This window comes from Dermacentor andersoni, chromosome 10 (assembly GCF_023375885.2).
Source record: "Dermacentor andersoni chromosome 10, qqDerAnde1_hic_scaffold, whole genome shotgun sequence".
Classification (NCBI taxonomy): domain Eukaryota; kingdom Metazoa; phylum Arthropoda; class Arachnida; order Ixodida; family Ixodidae; genus Dermacentor; species Dermacentor andersoni.
Window position 1 is genome coordinate 139,428,151 of NC_092823.1, and position 18,672 is coordinate 139,446,822.

Sequence of the window (18,672 nt, forward strand, 5' to 3'; positions counted from 1 at the left end):
CGAGGCGACTACCAGGGTGAAGAAAATTCAACTACAGACCGACACATCACAAGAGAAGAGGTCGTCGAGGCTGTAAGGGCTACAACAAAGAACACAGCAGCAGGGGCGGACAAAATCCGAAACTCGCTAATTCGAAACCTCAGCGACGAAGCAATTGATCAGCTCACCCTCTACCTCAACAAACTATGGGAGGAAGGCAAAGTACCAGCGGAGTGGAAACACGCCGTAGTGGTGATGATTCCCAAACCGGGCAAAAAACTCCAAATTGAAAATCTCAGACCAATTTCACTTACATCATGCCTAGGCAAGCTGTACGAAAGAATAGTGACCCGAAGAATCCAAACGCATCTTGAAGACGGAGGATGGTACCCCAACACCACGTTCGGCTTCAGCGCAAACTTGTCTACCCAAGATATCTTGCTACAGCTAAAGGAAGAGGTACTCGAGACAATGCCGAAACACGGGGAAAACGTGGTCATGGCCATCGAAATCAAGGGAGCCTTTGACAACGTGTCCCACGCCGCCATTATGGAGGGGATTAACACCACTAATTGCGGGAAGAAAGTCCATGACTATATCAGAAGCTTCCTAACCGACAGAACAGCAACAGTAGGCCTGGGAGACCTACGGAGTGACGCCTTTCAAACGCCATGCAAGGGCACTCCGCAGGGCTCAGTAATCTCGCCAGTACTCTTCAACATAGCAATGGTCAACCTTACCAAGAGATTTAGCAAGATCCAAGGAATCAGTCACGCAATGTACGCGGACGACATAACGATCTGGACTACTCAAGGCTCATTAGGGGATAAACAAGAGGCACTACAAGAAGCTGCCGCCTGAATCGAAGAATGCACAAAGCAAAGAGACCTCAGATGCTCCACGGAGAAATCTGAACTCCTCAGGGTGGGCAGACACCCCACTGATGCCCCGCTCGAAGTAAGGCTAGAAGGACAAAACATCCCGGAACAAAAGATGATTAGAATCCTCGGCATGTGGCTGCAAGGAAGCCGGAAATGCAGCCACACAATCTGCCTGCTAAACAAAGCAGCAGGACAGGTGGGCCGAATGATTAGCAGAGTGGCACACAAGCGATATGGCATGAAAGAGGAGGACACACTCAGGTTGGTCAACAGCCTGATAGTCAGCCGGGTCACATACTCACTGCCGTACCATGCAATCACCAAAACCGAAAAAGAGCAAGTGGAGACCATCCTCCGGAAAGCGCATAAAACAGCTCTCCACCTCCCAAGGAACACATCCAACGACAAACTCGTGCAACTTGAACTCAGCAACACTTTTGAAGAACTAAGGGAATGCCAGCTTAACGCACAAGTACGAAGACTCAGCAATACAACAACGGGAAGGGCGCTCCTGACAAAGCTAGGTCGGGAAGTAGAAAAACCACAAAGTAGCAGGGCCACAATACCAGACCCACTAAGAAAGAAACTACGCATACAACCTATCCCTCGCAACATGGACCCAAACCTCCATGCGAGTAGGAGACAGGCTAGGGCAGAGTTTTACGAAAAGACGATGGGACATCGGGACAATACAGTCTATACCGATGCGTCTCTATACTCACAAGCACACAAAAACAACGCGGCAGCGGTAGTAGTAAATAATCAAGGAGAATTAATCACAGGACTCACGGCCGAGGTGGCTAGCATAACCGAGGCAGAGGAAATTGCTGTCGCACTGGCAGCGGAAGAAGGTTATAGAACAGGAATATCCCTCAATATTCTAACATATTTACAAGAGGCGTGCCGGAGCTATATAAGAGGCAGAATTAGAAACACGGCGCTCAAGATCCTCAGCAGAGTTCCAATCGCTGAGGGACAACCCACACATAACATTATCTGGATACCAAGCCACGCAGGGATCAGGGGCAACGAAGGGGCAGACAGCCTAGCTCGAGGGATGACCAGCCGAGCAGGAACGTCAACCGCCCCAGAGGGGCCACAGATCAACTGCGGGAACAGCTATTCAGAGCTATTAAACCTCTATAAGGGGCTAAGATATCAATATCCCCCACCACATAAAGCATTAACAAAGGAGGAGGCCGCAGGATGGCGGAGACTGCAAACGGGCTCCTTCCCAAACTTACACATACTAAGTAGGATGTTCCCCACGCAGTATAGCGCAACCTGTCCGTGGTGTGGAGCTAAACCAACATTATACCACATCACACGGGAGTGTACAAGAAACCAGGCATTCCACAAACACAAAACACCAAGTGCAGAGCAATGGGAGAGCTGGCTCACCAGCCGCGAGCTAGAGGCTCAAAGAGCTCTAATAGCGCACGCGTTCGAGGCGGCCCGGCCCAGTGGAGCCCTGGACTAGGGGCCCATCCATGGCTGAAGAGGACCCAAGATTCAAGAATGAAGACTTCGGCCTCGACGCGCTAAAACCTTAAAAGAGTCAATAAAGTTTTCCATTCCATTCCATTCCCATTCCTGGGTTGAGCGTCGGCGTACCTTAGCGTAACCGCGCGAACGTGCTCGTGCCACTGCTGGCGCTTTCGTTATCGTCTTCTACCACAGCTGGCCCCGATGACGCTCATCATGCCTGTGATGATGATGATGCTCATGAAAGAAGTGTCTGAGTCCACACTCACTGACATATAACCACATAGACCCACCGAAACGCATAGTTACACATAAACTAATTGTCATATTACATAAAATCAAGTTCATTATATAGTGTACACAATGGTTATGTACAATGACGATGTGACTTTACATAGTTTTTTAGCGATGCTATGAGATGTGTATATTAAAAGATGACCATGCATACGAGAGCACATAGAAATCTCGGGCACCTACATACATGTGTATTCAGTGAACAATTTTGATGGCCTGGCTACAAGAAGCAGACTGGTCGAAGATTAAGCCGTACACGTCCATCAGCTACCGACAAGAAACGGCATGATCACTGTTGAATGAACTCCTCTTCCCCAAGAAAAAACAATTCCTCTGACAGAAATGACAGTAGCTCAGAGTAGAGCCTTTCTAGAAGTGGAAACAGAGCGCGGCGACGATGTCCCGCGGCAACTGCCTCGCACCGGTTACGCCACAGACAAAAGAACCCAGTGGCAATTAAAGGTCGCGCGAAGCGGCTACATGAGCAGTGACCAGATGTAATAAAGCAGTTAACTCCAAGGCCGCGCAAACCAGTATGCAAGGCCCTCCAAAATACACTTGCAACGACGCATTGCAGCAACACATGCTTGTTGGATTCTTTAAGGGGGCAATTAGGACGCAGCGAAGATGGGACTATAAGCCACGGCTGTAGTCTGTCACACGTGGAGCACTTGGCAGCCTAGACGCCACACGAAGTCGCGTAGGTGGCCGGGTAGAAATGGCGCCATTATCGCACCCCACGACGCATTATTGCAGTGTGATTGGCGCGCTGGGCCAACTAGAGGAAGCTGTAAGGCCGGCATTGTATCCACAACACGGTTTTTGAGAACGTCTACATCAGGACATACCTGTTGTACGTGATGATAAAATGCCACGGTCGTAGAGTAAAATGCAGGTGCGTTTAAGACTTGTGGTCTACGACTTAAGTGTACGCCTGGTAGCATGTAACGAATTTTTGTGCCAAGTAAATAGCAGGCAACTTCACGCGCGGGACCCTGATCGCGCTGTAACAGGCGGAGCAGAAATCGCCGAGCAAGCAGCTGGCAGCGTACAGACACGAATGGGACCGCGAACCCACCGCGAGAGCGTGGTTTCCCAAGCGTCGCTTGACAGACCAGTTCTGTACTACCCTACCAGGAGGAGGAACCAAGAAGGGACTGCTCTGGACCTATTAACCAGTAGTAGCGGCTGTACAACGTCACAAACGTACTGTGCTAAGTTCTTCTTTCTAATATGGATAAATCATACCTTGAAAATTTCGCCTTACATCTTCAAGAATTGAGACACATAGTCTGATAGGCCATCATAGGTGTAATCAAGGCTTAAAATACGAACAGAAGCGCTCTTCTGAAGACGAAAAGGGGACTTAGGTGTGTCTGTGGAGAACCAATGAACAAATAACGATATTTTGAAAAATTTAGTGCAGCACCTGAAATATTTCCGTACTCAGTGAAAAATTTGAAGGCTACGGGATAAGCTGCCTTCGTTCCTGAGAAACAATATCATGTCATCGGCAAAGGCTGTCACCTTAGCAACACCGCTACCAGGCAGCGGGAGACCGCACATGTATGGGTCTCCTAGTACCGAGCGCAGAAATAGCTCCAGGCTGAGCACAAATAGTTCTGGAGACAGAGGGCACCCCTGACGAACAGCACGAGTGACGGGAAATGGTACACTTTCACGAACATCAATAAACAATGTACTTGGGATATCTGAATAGGCATTCCTAATAAGTTCAACACAATTTGACGAAAAGCCGAACGGGGTCAGTGCATTAAATATGTACTTATGTTCAAGGCGATCGAATGCCTTTTCTTGATCTAGTGAAGCCAAGAGACCTCATACTGACTCGGTCAACGTCTACGTCATGATGTCACGCGTAATGAACGAGAGACCGTGTATCTCTCTACCAGGGACCAAACATGCCTGATGGTGTCCGATTAATGAAGGCATCAGGCTTCCCAGCGTCGATGACAATGACTGAAGATTTGTAGTCAACAGCGAGAAGCGTAATTGGCCTTCATGGCTCTGGACAAACTGATGATGGATCGTGCTTAGGTATCAGCGCAATACGGCCGTCGCGAAAACTAGCAGGGAATTCAAAGTAATCAAAGCAGCGGCTGATAACAGATACGAAAGTGGGACCAATATCTTCCCAGAACGTTAGATAAATCTCAACGGGTAAACTGCCCGGCCATGGGGCCGATCCATGCTTTATGGAAGATAAAGCTGCCTCAGGTGGAACCTGAGGCAGCCCATTAAGCATTGTACGAGATCCTCGAGAACCAGGATCTATTTGCATAGTCGCACGCGCCATGTTTCCAAACTGCGTTACAAAGAGCGAATATTTACATGCGGGAGGTGACGTAACAGGAGGTGCTCTTGGGGAAGCTGAACCGAATGCATTCGGCTGTCCAAAAAGGCGAGTTTCTTGCAAAGCGTAGAACGTCAGGGTGTACACACGGATTACGTCTGCATCGCCAATCAGCAGCTGACAAAGACGACGCTGCGACGAGACGTTGGAAAAGCCTCCGTAGCTCACGCTGCCATGACCGCATCAGCGGAGTCAGTTGATTTCCCCGAATGGCAAAACGGAGCTTCGTGGCAGTATCCGCCAGTTCTTCTGACATACGTGATCTGAGTGCACGTCCTTGAACTGACCAATGCAGACGCCACTGCACCTTGAGCGTGTCCCTTTACTCTGGGTCAGATCTAGAGAGTCGCGCAGGGCTCTCGACAAACAAGAGTGCGAGTGCGCGTCATGTGGAACGCGGATGTCGAGACGCCAAGGTTTTAGTGATGACGAAGCAGGGAAGCAAACTTCAAGTATAACTGGTCTGTGATCGGAAATATAAACAGAAGATGAAGGTGAAGTTATCACATCGGATTGGGAGACATACTGAGCTAAACTGCGTGGCACATACGCACGATCTGACCTGCTTGACGACGCGCCACGTCCAGACAAATGAAGAACCATAAAAAAGTCTATAGATATCCAGCAACGAAAAATGCTGGACGAGGCGACGCAACTCCCGTGCGCTCCAATCAGTGTGATCCCATCCCGGGCCTTGCACATCTGCTTGCGTGTCTGAAACACAGTTGAGATCCCCAACAAGTACCACGTGATGACTGTCGAGAAAATAAGCGTCCAAGTCACGACAAAAATAATACGATTTAGTGGCCTGCGCGGGTCCATAGCTGGACAAGATCCGTAGCCTAAATGAAGATGGTACACAATCTAATACCAATATCCATCCAGTCCCACAATAAAAAGCATGGTAATCTCGCAAAAGAACGCTGTTACATATAGTAATACCGGCTCTACTATAGCGTGCTGTTGCGAAAGAGGAAAAAATCAATCTAGGTTGAAAGTGCGTATCAAAGAAAGATTATGTCCAATGGTGAAAAAAATTTTTTCTTGCCAACACAGAATATCACAATTTTTAGCGTGGGCCACGCTGATAATTTCGGCTCGTTTTATAGACTTCCGAGCCCCTGTGCGTTTCATATAATAATATTCAGGGTGTCAGCGATATTTGGATATAAGAGTGCCATTAAACTGACCTTGTGTCGTTCAAGTCGGTGCCCCGGGAACAAGTCCAGGGGTCATGCAGTACACACGTCAGAGAGCACACTTCGACCCTCCAGAAGTAGGCCGAGGTTTCTTTGGTCGCTGTAACTCGGCGCGGCGATCCGGGGCGTCGTCCGAGCCAGAGGTTGATGCGTGGCCACGCTTTATGTCTCGTGAGACAGCCATCTCTACGACCAGACCATCCAGGCTTGGCGAGAGTCCGACGCTACTGTCAACTCCGAGGCTGAAGCTGTTAACAGCTTAGCTGTTTAAATGGGCATTAAGACAAATACTAAGTCGAGGTGGACTGTCTGAATACCATTCCAGAAACCTTGTAATGCTTGTTTCGTGCAAGGGTCCGGCCCAACACCCCGCAACCACCGGGAAAGGGGAAGGACTGCGGTGGAGGCGATGGAGAACACGGAGGAGGCGTTAACGACGAAGTAGCGATAAAAGATGACAGGGACAGACTGGTCACGTACCACGACATACTGACTCACTACACGAAACAAAGAGAATCATACCCACAACCCCACAAACAACTCGACAGGTCTCAAGAAACAGATTGGAGAAGGCTGCAAACCAGAACGTTCCGAAACCCTGCACATTTAAACAGAGTAAATTCAACACACTACCCAGACGCGAGCTGCAAGCTCTGCAAGCATGAACACGCGAACATGGCACACATCTTATGGAAGTGCACAAAGATCAGATCGATATATGTAGAGGACAGCATAGAACCGGACCTTCTCGAGAAGGGATGGCTAAATACTCTGACTAGCTTGGAACTACACGGCCAACTATGGGCTATCCTGCGGGCCCGGGCAGCGGTGAAAAGGCTATGCCTCACCGCACATAATGCCCGGGTGGCCTGAGCCCTGGCTGGCAACCTCGCAGGTCCTTTGCTCATTAAAGTTTGTTCCGTCCGTCCGTCCGAATACCTTTTTTAAAATTCAAGTTTCCCGCCACCCAACCGGGGGAGTGGTGACGTTGCATACGCCATCACCACCTTTTGCTGCCGTCGGTGAGTAAAACGGCGCCCGACAGACAGTGGTACCGAGTCAAGACTGAGCGGTAGATTCGCCGCTGCAACTGTTTTTTCGTCAAGTGGCGTAGACCGTTTGGGCATCCCGCGACATCACATGGAAGTTGAAGTTTGTGCGAGTTTCGCGAGGCAGCAAAACCAGCGCAGCACTACACGATCAGGAAAGTACTCAAACGCGAAAGCGTGGGTGGGGTAGAGTCGAGTGAAAACGAAACCTTTGGACCACCCGCGTCGTTGTCAACGATAATTTTAATGAGATATTTTTCCTAAAAATGAAATAGAACTGGGCATGTAACATCTTATTTCATTTTATAATACAATCCAAGGATGTTCCTTGCAACGAGTACTTGAGTATTAGGGACAGAATTTAACTGAGGAGGGCTTTCGTCATCCGGCAAGTGCTTGAATGTGCCGGGGTACTCTTTAACCATGTACTGCATTTACCTCAATGTCTCGATTGCTAAGGCTCTGTTCGCGATAATATTGACGCCTTACAGATTCTCGAGCACTAATCTATCACTTTAGCTTGACTTAGCATTTGCCTCTTGTGCCCCTTTAAGGAGTCACTAAAGGGACGCAAATATTAAGTCAAGCTAAAGATTCAGATTAGTGATTAGTACTTTTGTCTGGTGTCTACGTTAGTCGACAAAAAAAGCGGGCAAGCTTGCACTTCTTTCCTCTTTCTGTAACAAAGAAAGAAATAAACTTCAAGCTTCAAACTCTGTCGCGCTAGGTTTGAAACAGTCAAACTGGTAAATTAGCGGCTATTCCGGCTACTGCTATGTTGTAACTTGGCTGCTGCTAAGGTTGTAACTTGGCTACTGCTACATTGAAACTTGGCTTCAAGTAGCTTTCACCAATATTAGCCCCTGTCATCGACCAGCTCGGGCGGCCGAGTGCGAGCTTGTCAGTTTATTGAGCGACGTAGACTCATCGACGTGAATTCCAGAAACCTTTTATTCTGGCAAACCAGAAGTGTTAGTAGAAGTCGTCACCACACACGGTAGCACGGGAAACCCTTCCGGAAGATCGCCCTCGCCATTAAAGACTTCGACCATCTCTCCTTGACTCTGTCTTTGTGTCTGTGCAGTCACATGGAGATTGTTTCTTAACAGGTCCTACACAGCCGCATCTCGTTGTGGTCGCTGCCCTCCGGGAAGACGTCTGGCAGCACACACATGCCTTGTGCACGTTTGTCGACAGACCGAACCGTGTTGAGCGTCAATAGGTTCGAGTCAAACCACAGTCGATGACACACTCGGCACGAATGTCCAAACTCCAACGAGAGGAACTGAGGTTGAAACCGAGCGTTGGCACCCCCGGTGAAAGCGTGAACTCGGTGTCGCTCGTACTCGGCATCCCGCGCTGCGGGGTCTAGGCGTAATCGTCGATGCTTCGCAGTGATCCCGGCTCTCTCTCGACTGGCGTATTCAGCACTCTTACACTCTAAAAACGTTTACCCCCGTATATATCTGCCACACAACAATAATCGTCATCTGTCTTGCTTTTGTTTCCTTTCTTCAAAACGCAGCTCCCTCTACTTTCCTGCCGGCAATGCTATGTTATGCTGATAACGCGCATGCCGTTCGTTACTGGGAAGTACCGGACTCACAGCGTTAAAGAAAGGAAATGTGGACAAGGCAGATGACGTTTATTGTTGTGTGGCAAGATACGACTCAAAGGGTGTAAACTTTCCTCAGAGTGTACACTCTAAAAGCAGTTGCACTCTTTGGAGTGTATATTTGCCGCACAACAATAATCCTCCTTTGTGTTGCTTGCGTTGCCTTTCTTGAAAACGCTGTGCTTGCTACTTTCCTGTCGAGAATGCTCTGTCACGCTAGCATGCATGCCGTTCGTGACTAGGAAATTGCGGGCTCTCAGCGTTCAAGAAAGGAAATGCGGGCAAGTCAGAAGACGATCATTGTTGTGTGGCAAATATACACCCCAAAAGGTGCAACTGTTTTTAGAGTGTAAAACAGTTGCACCCTTTGCGGTGCATATTTGTCCCACAACAATAATCTCAATCTGCCTTGCTTGCGCTTCCTTTCATGAAAATGCTGCACTCGCTGCTTTCCTGTCGAGAACGCTGTCACGCTGTAACGCTGTCACGCTCAGTTCGAGGGCCACTAATGTGTGGCCCACACTTGGTGTCCCACTTTGTCTCAATATGGACAAGTCGCTTTCGTGGGCACCACATTCATCAGTCACTTTTGCGGGCCTTTACACCCATGCAGCTATCAACTTAATACACGTAGGACCATGTAAGCACGTATGCTGGTCTCCATTCATGCCTAATCGTGGCCGAGAAAGGCCACAGGCACAATTTGCCCATGGCTGCAGCAGGAAAGGGCGAACTGGGAGCACGATTCACGGTGTGTGTAGATTGGGAGTCTGTGTCGCTGTGTAGACTGCAGGAGCAAATGCTTACTTCGAGAGACTGCTTCCCAATGCAACTGATCATGCCGCTATATTCGAGAAATATAACACGGCGACCCTAACCAAGTGAGATAACAGTGAAATTAAACAGCAATCAATCATCGCATAGGGTTCAGACAATACATTATACATTGGCTACGAACCATATGAAAACAGTGAGCATTCACGTGCACGGGTCTCTTACGACACATTCAGCCTCCTACTTACAGGCATAGTGTTTGCCTTCGTCGTACATGGTGGTGTGGTAACGAGCGATAACCAGCAGTGCAAACAGATTGTACAGAGCGTTGCATCTGTTTGAACCGACAGTTCACGTTGAATATGAGCAACTTCCATTGCAAAGCAGTCAGGTGACGCAGGCATCTGCTCCCACAACCAACACAGCGACGTGGAGACCCGCTATTTTAGCGTTAACTCCTTTCCAACCTGCACGTTTCTTTTCTTTCGGGGGCCACTAACGTGTGGCTCGCAATTGGCGTGCCATCTTGCCTCAATAAGGACAAATCGGTTCCGTGGGCATCACCTTCGGCAGCCACTTTTGCGGGCCATTTCACGCATGTGGCTATCAACTTCATACACTTCGAACAATGTAAGCACATATGCTGGTCTCTGTTCTCAGCAAATCATGGCCGAGGAAGGCCACAAGCACAATTTGTCCATGGCTGCAGCAGGAAAGAAGGAACGGGGAGCACCAGTTACGGTGCGTGTATACTGGGAGTCTATGTCGCTGTGCGGACTGCAGGAGCAAATACTTACCTCGAGAGACTGCTAACCAAAGCAACTGACCAGGCCCCCACATCCGGGAAACGTAACATGGCGACCACAACCAAGTGGGACAGCAAAACCAGATTCTGCAATCAATCACTTCAATGTAGCTTGCGCAAAGACCCAGGCTATTGAGGAAGAGCAATTTTTAACGAGACTAGGAATATGAAAAGTGAGAAAGAATGCATTCAAGAAAGAAGCCACTCTGCTCTGCAAGCATTGAAGGCTAAAAACATTAAGAAAAGTAAAATGGTGCACAGCACACGGTGCGTAGGTTAATGCAAGACACATGCCGATGTTGCATCAGCTATTTCAGGAGAGGAATTGCGCATGTCAACATCCACTAGAAAATACTGCTGCAGATACGTTACGCTACTAGGCAGGGACTGGTATTAAGCATGAGCGAAGAATCAGTTGCCCTTTATGTTTGGATGAGGATGAATGATCTCTGACGATAATGGGCAATAAGAAAGCTTGCATTTATAGAAAAAAATTACGCTTGGCACAAATGGAATTGACATGGCCAGGAAGCTGATTAAGGGCAAACTGACAGAACTCTTTTGGCCAGCGTCGTTCGTGCTTGGTTAGAAGTTGCAGGTGCATCTGAACACGAAGAATTTCTAGAAAGTCCTTTTGAGTTACCTGGATGACTCGGTCAAATGTCCGTGCTTATGGAATGGCAGCTGAAGCTCTTTTCAGTCTTGACTCAGACCTCTGCAGACTTATTTCATCAAAATTCTTCTTCATGCACTTTGTTGGTGGTGTAAAAGCTTTGCAAATTCGGCTCCAGCCCCGGGAGCTCCTGTGATGACCAAGATGTGCTTGACACAGACTCTGTTGCAGAACAGTGACACACTAGATACATCACAGATTCGCTAAACTCATATAGTGTTTTCTTTCATGTTCGAACCAATTATACTGCACCATAAATATGAGCAAACATTCATATCTGCTGCAAACAAATGACATGTATCTCAAGACTAGCAAGCCAATACAGCATATATCAAGCATATTTGTTTCTGAACCAGGTGTTGTTTACCTTGTAGTGCCAGCCAAAGTCCGCACAATGGCCTTGTTGTAGCAGGCAGCAGCAGCTGCTATCTATCTATCTATCTATCTATCTATCTATCTATCTATCTACCTATCTATCTATCTATCTATCTATCTATCTATCTATCTATCTATCTATCTATCTATCTATCTATCTATCTATCTATCTATCTATCTATCTATCTATCTATCTATCTATCTATCTATCTATCTATCTATCTATCTATCTATCTATCTACCTATCTAGATATACATATATATATATATATATATATATATATATATATACATATATATATAGTCACCTATGGCCACGGCTAAAATAAGATGAATACGACGCGCGCTTCGATGTACACGTGTTCCGTAAGGCTCACGACCGAAACCTAGCTTTCAGGCTTACATGTCCGCTTGCAAACCTGTTACTTCACCCTAAGTTAAATAACGCGAGACACCGAAACGCAATTCAGTAATTTTAGCAACGAAGAAGCAACCAGCCTAAGTGTACGAACGAATGAATACGTGCCGCCGTGCACTCGAAAATACTTGCAAACATTTTAGATCCAGGTCAGAGGTCACGTGAAAGATCGATGGTGCTGAACGCTATTTACCTTTATAATGACAAAAAACAAAAAAACTTACTGATAAAGAGTACAATATCTAATTAGAAAAGCACTCCAAAGCTGGACTGAGTCCTTGAGCCCCATTAGAAATGATAACCTTGTGATCTTTTTTATGTAATGAAAATGCTTTGATTATTGTAGGAGAAAGTTTGTGAGATAAAATGGATGGATGGATAGGATGGATATTATGAGCGTCTCTTTTCGAACGGGGCGGTGGGTTGCGCCACCAAGCTCTTGCTACTATACTGCCTAATATCCTACCTAGGTTAAACAATGAAAAAAGGAAAAAAAAAACACTCTGAACTACCACGCCCAAATTTTCTGATCCCCTATTGCGATTTGTGCTTTTGTACGTCTCCGTCTTTTGTCGTTTCCCTACTTTTCTTCCACCAATCCTCCAGTCGCCTCTTACTAATGTCTATTGCGGACATATTTGCATTACCACTGCTCCCTCTGAACCCAAGGGCTTCAAGGAGGCCAGTGGTGCCTAAATCGACCGCTCGGTAGACGTCTTCACATTCTAATAAAGCATGCTCCGTAGTTTCCCTAACTTTATCGCAGCAAGCACATGCTAATTCTTTCTTCTTATATCTCGCTTTATAGGTGCGTGTTCTAAGGCATCCCGATCTCGCTTCGAAAAGTAATGAGCTTCCTTTGAGTTATCATAAATGGTTTCTTTCCTGATTTCGTTTTTTTTTCCTTTTAAGTAGTTACTCATGGCAGGTTTCTTTGCCATTGCCGCCACCCATGAGATTATTTCAGCCTCTCTGACTTTCCGCTTGACCTTCTTTGTTGCTGTGTTGCCCACCCCACAGGCCGCACACTTGCTGGTAAGCTTCCTAGTTTTTTTCCTCCACTGTGAATCAATGTTTTTCCTGTACAGATACCTGAACACTCTCCCAGCCCATTTACTTTCTTCCATATTCCTCAGCCATTCTTCTTACTCAATTTTACTGCGAGCTTCCCTCACTTCAAAACTAGTCCAGCCCATATCACCCTGCACCGCTTTATATGTAATCTTATGCGACCCACTCACCTTTGGTTCCCGTCGAGTCCTGATTGTACCCCTGATTTATAGCAAACAACCACGTTTCCAAAAGTAAGTCCTGGAACCATTACACCTTTCCACACAACTCGGAGGACCTCGTAGCCATTGTATCCCCATAGCGCTCTGTGTTTCATTATGGCTGCCTTTCTCTTCCCCTTTACTGTTAGGGTTTTTTACTGCGTTTCCATATATCCATTGCCTTCGTTTATCCATATACCAAGGTATTTATATTCTGTTACCCGAGGTATTTCTTGGCCCTGTATCTCCACTGTCTGTTCACTGTTTTCATTGAATACCATAACACCTGATTTTCTAACCCTAAATTTCAAACCTAAATTGTTGCCTTCCTGTCCACAGATATTAGCCAGACGTTGCAAATCACTTTGCTTGTTAGCTAGCAACACAATGTCGTCCGCATAAAATAAACCTGGGAGTTGCTGCTCTATTCCTGTACCCGCCTGTTTGTATGAGAGATTAAACCCGATATTACTTCCTTCTATAGCGCCCTCTCCATCGTCACCATGTACATCATAAACAGCAGCGGGGATAAAGGGCACCCCTGCCTCAGTCCCTTGCTGATATGAACTTTCTCTTCGCTCCTCATCCCTTCCCATTCAACGCAAACGGTATTTTCTAGGCAAATCTCTCTCAAAAGCTGTAGACAATCGTTACCTAAGCCTTCCCCTTCCAGAATATCGCACAAAATGTTGCGGTCTACGTTGTCGTAGGCACCTGTAATGTCTAAAAAGGCCACATACAACGGTCTGCTTTCTGATTTTGATATTTCAATACACTGAGTAAGAACAAACAAGTTATCATCCGAGCGCCTACCTATTCTGAAGCCATTCTGAAGCTCTCCCAAAATGCCATTATTCTCTGTCCATGCTTGAAGCTTTAATTCGATTGCCTGCATTGCTAGCCTGTATATTACCTATGTAATGGTCAACGGCCTATACGAGTGAATTCTGTCTTTCTCCCCCTTACCTTTATAAATTAAATTCATTCTACTTTGCCGCCAACTGTCTGGTATTCGTCTATCTTTTAAAGTTTTTTCCACTGCTTTCACCAGAGCTTCCTTACTTTTTGGTCCCACTTCATTTATCAGCCTAACGGGAACCTCGTCTAGCCCTGTGGCTGTGCGCTTAGGAATTTTCTCTTCCGCTTTCTTCCAGTCTAAATTTGTCAGCACCAGCTCCTTTTCCACTTGGGTCTCTTTCATGCTCTTTTTTTCTTCAAATACAACCTCGTCATTACCTTGGAAAGATTCGGCTGTTGCTTTTCGGATTTAATTTATTGCCGCTTCTCCTTCCGGTCTGTTTTCATCTTCGTCTAGGATATGTTGTTGTATTGTTGTTGACTTCCTGCCTAATAATTTTATGTGGTTCCAAAATATTCTAGGTGCGGCCTTCTTTTTCTCACGTATTTCTGACAACCAACGTTCACTTTCACCTTTTAATTTTGCTTGCACCAGTATTTGAACCATAGACTTTTTCTCCCGGTATATTTCCCATTTACTGGTTACTTCATCCTGTGGCAACTGCGCCTTCTTTGCCTGCCTGTGCTCTCGAGATGCTTTCTGTCGTTCGGCGACCGCTTCTCGTATCTCCTTGTTCCACCAGCTTTTCGGTTTCTTTTTTCCTTTCCAACGAACATGTTGTTTCTCTTTCCGTATTTCTGTCATTATTACACTTAGAAGCTCACCATATTCCCACTCATTACTTGGCCATTTGCCAAGTTCTTCCTCAACTCTAGTGACTGTATTTGCTATTTGTTCAGCGTTCAAATTTGGACTGGCCATTTTGCTCTCCTTGCTCTCTTTCCCAACTACATATCCCATATTCAAAATGATGCGTTTATGGTCACTCCCTATGCTGCTAAACCCTTCTTCATCGATGACCATTTCTCTCAACTTATCATGAATTCCTTCTGTCATCAGACAGTAATCAATGGTCGATTGCCGGTTTCCCACTTCCCACGTGATCTGTCCTTAGGCCCTGTATTCACGATCACGAGGTTGTGTTGTTCACAAAGGTCCAGCATTGACTTCCCGTTATTGTCGGTATAGCCATCTAAATCCTGTATGTGGGCATTCATGTCACCTAATAGGACAATTTCAGCACCACTCCCGAAACCCTTAATATCAGCGCTTATGCATTCCACTAACTCTTTATTCTTCTCTGTGCAATTTTTTCCGGTCCACAAATACGTAACGCCCAGCCAAGTTTCTATCCCACTCATTGTACCTGATAACCAAAGATGCTCTTGACATTGTGAATTTACTCTTTTTCATTTGGCTCCCTGATGGATAAGCGTTCATACTCCCCCCCCCCCCCCTTTCTTTCCGACTTAGTTCTGTTGCACCCTTCCCAAACATAATTCTCAATAACTGGCGGCTCTTCTGAGTCTCCAAGGTGCGTTTCTGTAACCGCATACACCCCTATTTGTTCTCTGTGTAACTGCTCCTCAATCTCTGCCCACTTTTCCTTTCTTCTGCCGCCCTGCATGTTTATGTAGCCTATTGCATGGCGAGCTCTTTTTCTTGTTTTCCTCCTTTTTCTATTATCGACGGCGATGCTCTTCTGATGCTCCCCTAGGGGACCTTCTTCATTACTATCTACTCTGACCTCCTGAGCGCCTGCGGGCCTCCTAAAAAAGCAACAGCGCGACCACCAAGTCGCCAGCCCACTTCTCGTGCTAGCCTGTAATTGAAGTGGATCCCGTCTCGTTTAAAACCACCACAACTTCTCACTTCCCTGTTTACTTCGACAACCTCGAAGCCTTTCTCTCGGCTCATTTTCCATATTGCCTCATTACAGCCACTACGGCTCTTTGTACATCAAAAGCGTGGCAGTTTGGGCGAGTTGGTATGTCATGACTGTTTTAGGCTTGTAGCGAGGCTCAGGAAGAGCAAAAAAGGAAGGAGGTAGGGGTAATCAAAGGGAACGGAAAACAGAGTGAGCGCTAACTTCCAACTGATGGTTTATTTCGTGACACAAGACTACTTATACACTCGGCAAACCATATGACATCAAGAGATAACAAAGAAACCAAGCGACAAAACCGATAGTAACCAAGTGGTAACATATTCAGACAGCCTGTGGCTGCAGTCGGAGATACGCCAATTCATTGCTTGATAATGATAATGAAGGTGAGCTTACACATGCATGGTCCAGACCAATGATGGCCCAGACCATCGAAGCAAAGGCTACCATTGCTAACCCTTCATCACCCTGCCTGCGTTCCGCGTATTTCTCTGACCCTCCCGCGCCTGTCACGTCGGGGATCTGCGTTCCATTGCCACGCACGTTCTCGGTCACAATGGCGGCCCTGTTCAGCTTTTCCTCGGCTGTTTCAAGTCTCTTTTCAACTACCTTCCGTGCCTCACGCTCCCTGTTTAGCTCATTTTTGAGCTCTTGCACCTGTTTGACAAGCTCTTCCTGGAAAGCCTCCATTTTCTGCAGCCTAGTATCGACATCACATTGTGTGCCGGTTGATTCAACACCCTCTCCATTCTCACCCGCCACCTCATCTGCCTTGAGGGACCGCCCCCGCCCCCCCCGTACTGCCTGCTTTACCGGCTTTCTCGCCATGCATTGCACGGATTTTTGCAAATACTATAATACTATATCAATGCAGAGCACGTGCCTTTTAGAACAAAAACCGATACGCACAGGAACCAAATCCTCAAAATGCCGCAAAGCTCTCACCATTGATTCAAAAACAATGCCGCGGAGACCAAAGGTATGACACGCTCTCGCACGCGCTCAACCACGCGGCCACGCTCTCACTTTTTTACCAAACACGCACAGTAAAACCACTAATAGCTATTTGTCTTGCCACTTCCAAGCTACTATTTAAAGACTACAAACACTCAACGTCCCACTCGGCTGCACGTGTTGGAACACGTGGCACGAAAGGACGCTCTAATCATCCTGCAAAACAAATGTACACGAAGCACACCCGCGCACCCGAAATACGAGAGACAAAAAAGAAAGAAAAGGAAAACCCCCCAATTGCTATTTAAATGAAAAAAAACCAGCAAATAAAAACAGAAGCAAGCTCAAAGCATGCACAAAAACTTATGATTTGGTCGTCGCCACAGAGCCCCGAAAAGCACGTCCATTCGCCACAAAATCCAAACCAACCGTAAAATTGCGCTTATTGCGGTGCCTCTAGCGGAGATATTGGAACTAACGAAAGCATCCCTAAATGTTTCTACTATGTTGGTTGTATTAGCAGCGGCGCGCGGTCAAATTTTTCGCCCGCTGTGGCCATTTGTTATACTGGAGAGTGTGCTACTGCTGACCCCATGGCGTTAACTGACCGAGCGCCGCCGAGCAAACACTTTCATATCCTTTTCAAGGTCAAGCGCATGCGCATTCCTAACCGTTATTACGCCGCATGCGCAGATCTCGGCGCGGTGGCGAAACTGGCTGCGCGCAGTGTCTCCGTCGGTGGGCGTCGGTGGAGTTTTGTGATACGCAGTCCATATTGCGCCGACCAAGAACAGCTTCGCTGTTAAAAGCAGCCGCAGCGGCGAATCTACCACTCTGTCTTGGCTCGGTGGCGCCGTCTGTCGGGTGGGGTTTTACTCGCCGACGGCAGCAAAGGGAGCTGATGGTGTATGCAACGTCACCACTTCCCCGGTTTGGGGCGGGAGATTTGAATTTCGAAAAAAGGCATTCGGACCCGTCAGATGTAATTTTCTCGTAAACTAAGTCATTGCTTGGCGCGAAACAAGCGTTGGGAGGTTTCTGGAATTGTATTTAAACAGTACAAGCGTCGACTTAGTATTTGACTTTAATGTCCATTTAAACCGGCTTTTCCCCAAAGCCGTGCTCTAGGAGAAGAACGCGCCTCCGCTCGCCCAGGCCGGTCGTACCTGCGAGTGGCTGGGTGCACGCGTGGCCGAGCGCTTACGCGAGCAGCGCGCCGTATGTTGGAGGTCGTCTGCTGTGGGTGCCCGGTTGAAGTGCGAGCATGGATGCTTTATGCGCGCTGTCTTCCCTGTGTCTAATGTCGGAGGTCGCGTAATTGGAGTTTCGGAGACACTTGAGATGGTGAAGTGAGTGGCATCACAAAACATTCGCTCCTCATTACGGCATGCAGTGTTGTGACAACGACTGATCTCAGCCATAGATTAAGATCTGCTGTTGTGTGTGCGCGCGGGACACCGTGCCCCATTAGTTAGGAAGATGATGTTTGATGCATTTTCATTGACCAGAAAAATACGAATTTTCCTTCATGTATTAACTGGTTAATATTTTGCTATTGATATCGCTCTTTGCGTGTCAAGTTCGTTCGCCTTTCGGGCAGAACTGTGATTTTCTTTTAGGATTATACCAGTAGAGCAACGTCAGCGCTACAGCTACAAGCAGAACTTGAGCTCTGTGACTGAATTCCGTCAGCAGTTTTCTTTAGAAAGTCAAGAAGAGAAGAGAGTCGACTGACAGATCACATCTTCTGTTACATACTTTGAGGAGTGCGAATTAATACTT

At 47.0% G+C, this 18,672-nt stretch overlaps 1 protein-coding gene across 1 annotated transcript in view; it reads left to right on the forward strand.

Moving 5' to 3' along the window:
• LOC126545206 (aldehyde dehydrogenase 1A1-like) overlaps positions 1–18,672 on the forward strand; it is a 187,636-nt gene that overhangs the window by 40,740 nt on the left and 128,224 nt on the right. The window lies entirely within an intron of this gene.